This window comes from Panthera onca, chromosome A2 (genome assembly GCF_046562875.1).
Source record: "Panthera onca isolate mPanOnc1 chromosome A2, mPanOnc1 haplotype 2, whole genome shotgun sequence".
In the NCBI taxonomy this organism is placed as follows: domain Eukaryota; kingdom Metazoa; phylum Chordata; class Mammalia; order Carnivora; family Felidae; genus Panthera; species Panthera onca.
The window spans coordinates 93,347,735-93,353,252 of NC_138340.1; the positions used below are offsets into that span (position 1 = coordinate 93,347,735).

The window sequence follows — 5,518 nt, forward strand, 5'->3', positions numbered from 1 at the left end:
TTTACAAATGTTTGGACAGGTAATTTAGGCAAAACTCAACTGGAGAAGGTTGTCTTTCCTTCATGCAATGTTGATTTGATTTATTCATGCAGATGCAATCAGTTGGCAAGTCAGCTGGAGGCTGGCTGACCCCATAGGGCCACATGCTGGCAATTGGCTGGTGGTAATGAACAGAGTGCCTTGGTTTTCCTCTACCTGGCTTATAAAGCAGACTGTCTTGGGCAACCTGGGATTCAAGAGAGAAACCACCATGTGCAAGCACACGTTCATATTTGTATTCCTAATTGTTGACCAACCACTGGCCAAATCAAGTCACATGAGCAAGCCCATAGTGACCACAGAAGAAGACTATATAGGGACATAAGTAACAGGAGGCATGATTCACTTTGAATGATTAATGTGATAACCTTCCGCAGTCCTGAATATGATTCAGCTCAGTATCATTTTCTACAACCAGTATACAGTTTCAGATGGTCAGTTTAGGAAGCATGTCTAAAGTAAGTCCCAGGAGGTTATTTGTTTGATTTAAAATGCCCAAAGCTCTCACATTCCCAAGTTTTCCCATCAATCTGCAACAGATGTCTGACATTTCAGCACTAGATAGTGAATCATTTGTGTTAGGAACGTGTTCCTCATAAGATAACATGGATCTCTATGAAATAGACTCCACATAAATTTATCAGAAAATTTACAATGGGACCAGTAGCCCTTAACAGCTGCATTTAAAATAAATAAGGATTTTTGCTCTTTAGAGAACAAATGGGAGAAAGCCAATTTCTGGATGAGACTATTGCCCTGAGAAGGTAGATCTGGATTTAACATCACTTTAGAAGTCCCTGGAAGGTCAACAGGGTACAAGGAAGGGAGCAAACTTTGAAGACTTATTTTATGTTGCAATGAATCCAAGAGCTGAAGAATGAATGTAGAGAACTCTTCAGCAACCTGACCTTTAACTCACTCAGTTCCTATAAACCTGTCTCCTACACATTTGCCATCATACATGCCTTAATAAATTTTCTGTCACCAACTATATTCTTTTTTGCCACACTTGGGCTTTCAAATCATAGCAATTTTTAATAATGAAAATTATGTTTTAAAGAATAGAAATTTCCAACAGTGGTATTCAGACTTTGGAAACCCACAGAGTAGTTCTACTTTACTCATTTCTAGAAAAAGAAAAAAAAAATTCTACCCATCCTCATCTTGCCCACTTGAAGTATAAAGATGAAGTTTTTATTATCCTAAAATTGCCTCCAGCTTCTGGACAAAAAAAGTGATACTATAAGACCGTATTACTCTACCTTTCTATCTGCAATTTCATATAAAATCATGATGCAACAAAAGGAACCAAACAACAAATTCATAAATTAGGGTCAGGCGAACCTTCTAACATTGAGGTTTGCCATTTATTTCAACTAAGATGCCACCACTAATTTAAGCCCGTGTTGTCTCTATATAAATGTTTTAGTCTCTATGATTATATTTTATTTATTTGTCACATTAGTACATATGTGGTCAATACCTCCAGAACCACTCTATTATTATCAATATATTACATCTTATAATTATCCATCAATAAAAATCAATTCGAAAACGAAACAGAATATTATTAATTTAATTATTTCTATTCTCCTTGATAGGAAATAGTAACTAGCCTTTCACTATATTATATAGAGAAGAGAGAGAAACATTTGAAACGCTTCCTAAACTTATAGGTCATCCTTGCACAGGGGCTATGTTAATCTCTGTATCGTTCCAATTTTAGTATACGTACTGCCAAAGTGAGCACAAGACAGCATCATTTGGAAAACAGTTTAATTTCTGATATCAACTGATTTATTTCTTCTTCCCTCCATCTTCCTTCTTTTCTTCACTATTTTTTTTTAGAATTAGAAACTTTTAGGTATGAATGTATTTTTACCCTTCACTCTTTAAAAAAAGAAAAAATCCCACTGTGTCAACTGTGTTGGGTACTGGAAGGCAGTGGGAAATTAATCCTTTAATAATACAACAGACAGAAAAGCAGTCACTTTGGCGCCCAAAAGCAATTAGTGGGAGTAGCCAGAACTAGGAGAGCAGCTTTCTTGGTCTCCATGATAAGGCAGTATAGGAAGGCCAATGTCAATTACCAGAATAGTCAGGAAAGAAATTATTAAAAATACATAGACAGGAACAAGTATCAAGGAAAGCTTGCCGGACTGAGCTGTGTTCAATGTGAGAACTTTCTAGGTAAGTGTTAAAGAGGATACATGGAGGGCTACATGGAAGTGAAGGAAACTAGTGAGGTTTCAGCCCCGATTAGTTAGATTTAGTTGTTTTAATAGATGTGCCTATGGATGAGCCCAGGCCCTCAGATGATCATCTCAGACAGAAGGAAGCCCAGAGAGCTACAAAAAGCACTGCTTTAGTCCCTGGTGCTGGATCGCCTGACAGCAGTTTTGGAGAAAGAAGAGACTAAAATGAAAATATGCTACTTTTAAAACTACAATAACGACAACTTTAAAGCTATTTTTGTAAATGCCAAGAAGAAAATAGTTTAACAGATGTTTCTGCCTTGTAAGAATTGACACAAGCCAACTCTCAGGAGTCATTTCCTAGAAAGAAGAACTGGCCCAACACAACTGGGAGTTTACTAAATAATCAACTTTACTTTTCAAAATATTTTTGAGTCCTACAAATGGACAAAGCATAACAAAAAAAAAAAAAACCCTACAGCTGTTCTTTACAATATTACTCTATGAATAACTTTATCAATTTAGGAGATAAAGAGTTCTCAGAAACAGTAAATCAGATTGGAGAAGTCACAATGAACGAGGAGACATAAGAGTTCACATAAAAGAAGACTGCACTGAAGTCTTTGAAAAATCCCAAATTATCTCCTATAGAAGCCATACTTACAGGACACACTTGCATCAGCATTTTTTTTTTAAGTTTATTTACTTATTTTAATCGAGAGCATGTGCTAGCAGCACACAGCACAGTTGTGGGGCTTGATTCCACAACCGTGAGATCATGACCTGAGCAGAAACCAAGAGTCAAGAGTTGGACACACAACTGAGTAAGCCACCCGGGTGCCCTGCATCAGAATTTTTAATGAAGCTCCCTAGTGGAGAGGCTGGATTGCTGAAGGGATGATCCTGGTGATTAACTCACCTGAGGCTTGTAGTGGTAATCCCCTTGGAGTCCAAAAACCAGGAGTCCTTAGTAAACTACAGAGTGCAGTCTCTCCACGATGAAGCCCTGCTAACTGACTTTACACAAGACTGATCTATGTACTTCTGATCAAACAGCTCAATGACCATTCATTAATTTACCACAGCAGTCACATTATTTCAGTAATTAAGTACCTACATTCCTTTCCAAGGCTTCCCTTGTTCCAGATTCAACAAGTCCGTGTTTCAGAATGATTAAGAACTCAGACTTGAAGTTCTGACCATTCCAGCTCTGACACCGGAATGAATCCCAGCTCTACCGCTTACTAACAATTTAACAATTGAGCATGTTTCTTAGCCTCTGTGGAACCAAGTTCCTTTATTTGTACAATGGGGCCAATAACAGTTTCCACTCCAGAGTGCTGTTATAAAAATTAATTGAACTAATACATATAAAGCACCCAGAACGGTGTCTGACACACAGTAGTGATCAACCATTTTGAGCTGTTAGTTAGCAAGATATTTAAGAACCCATATTTTTTCAGCACAAAGTTGCTTGGTAAGTATGAAATGGAAGATCCAAGGAAGTAGGGTAGTGGTAGTGTTTCATACATTCAGTTTTTAATAAAGCTAAACTAACAAGTGTGTCTTTATCTCCCAAATCTAGAATCTCCCTTAATGGAGCAGTTACTAAAAAATCAAGCAGATCTTCACATTCTCAGTCTCAATTTTCTAGGCTTTCCACTTTTCTCCATCAGAGCCATTCCTTCTTTGGATGAGTTAATAGCACTGATTAAATTTCATTCAAGTGTGATTCCCTCGAGGCTCAGAGATATTATGTATTGATTGAATCAATCAAACTGCCAGAGTTTTAGAAGCGCTATTATATGGTATATCATATCCTGTTAGATGTCTACTTTAGAGACTACAGCAAACCCTGTCCAATCCTGCTCCCTAACACCTCAACCTGCCTGACTTAACCTCGGATAGGCAAATTCTCAACATGCCTGTGTTGTTCTTCTCTACCTGAGGGCTTAAAATAATTATATTTTAAAGTCTGTTGGAACGATGACATTATATAGGGGAAAGTATATGATTATCTAGGTATGTCCCTATATCCAGTCAGAGTAATCAAACACAAAAACATTTATCTCCCGAACCTCCCAAATCTTCCTTTTGACCACTCTTCTGAGTACCTGTTCTCAAGACATCAACCCATTTTTACAGCGTTCAATCCTCAGGTCAGAAAACATTTTAAATATTGTTTAAAATGTTTTTCCCCAGATAGGATGTATCCAATCAGTAAAAAAAAAAAAAAACAAAAAACAAAAAAACACACACAAAAAAACCCTGAACGTACATCCCCAGTGTATGTGTTTTTATATATTAATTATATACATGTACTATTATAAATATCATATTTAATTTAAATATAAACAGTCATTTAAAAGGATGAGATAACCAAGTATTAATAGAAGCTCTAATATTTTAATTTGACATCCCAATAAATCATTTCATACATACCCCAGGGTAACCATACTCTGATTTAGACAGCATTGTTTCAAGTATATGGTACACACCATCCTGTAACTCCTAAATTTAAAAGCCAAAAAATGTGGAAGATACAACTTTGTAGAAATCATGGTAGGATATATGGGTTACCACTTCATTACTGCCCAGGGGAGTAGAAGTCTGGATTCCCCATTTGGCCTCTGTTGAGAGTCAGGGGGAGGATTCCTCATTACTATTGGGTGGGAATAAGAATTCTAGCTCCCACAGGGTGTCCACCAACCTCCCTGGCTGGCACAGATAGAAAGGCCTCATCAACTGTTCCCCATACGGCCTTCACTGTCACCACAGGGCCTTATTATTGCAGTGTGGTGGTATAAGTCCTGACTCTCCACTGGGCCTTCTCTCACACCACCCCCATGGTAAGAGAAAGGCTGTCTCTTTGTTACCACATGGAGATGAAAGTCTGTCTCACTAGTCAGCATTCTCTGACACTAACCTTAGTGTGAAAGTGGAAGCACTCCATTACAGCCAGACAAAGGTTGAGATCTAGGCTTCTCAAATTGGCCTTTACTAGCATGAGTGGAGAAGGGCCATGCTTTTTGTTTGTTTCATTTTGTTTTTCCTGTGGTGTTCAAATGTAGTAGAGTAGCTATTGTGTAAAATTTTTCTAACTTGTAGGCTGCCCCTTTCTTGGTCCTCTGACTTGCAAACACAGGTTTTTATTTGGGCAATTTTTGTCTGTGCCTGTTGGCATTTACCAGTTGCCTACATCTTCATTCCTATCTGGATGTATCAGCCAACAAAAAATTCAGGACACTCACCACCATGGTGGTTCTTGGATTTCAAAGTTGACA

General features: G+C 37.7%; 1 non-coding gene across 1 annotated transcript; it reads right to left on the reverse strand.

Annotated features, from left to right (window-relative positions):
* Positions 1 to 1,685: 1,685 nt before the first annotated feature.
* On the reverse strand, positions 1,686 to 1,789 carry LOC132679933 (U6 spliceosomal RNA). The gene has a single exon (XR_009610419.1). It is a non-coding gene; the product is annotated as a U6 spliceosomal RNA (small nuclear RNA).
* Positions 1,790 to 5,518: the final 3,729 nt, after the last annotated feature.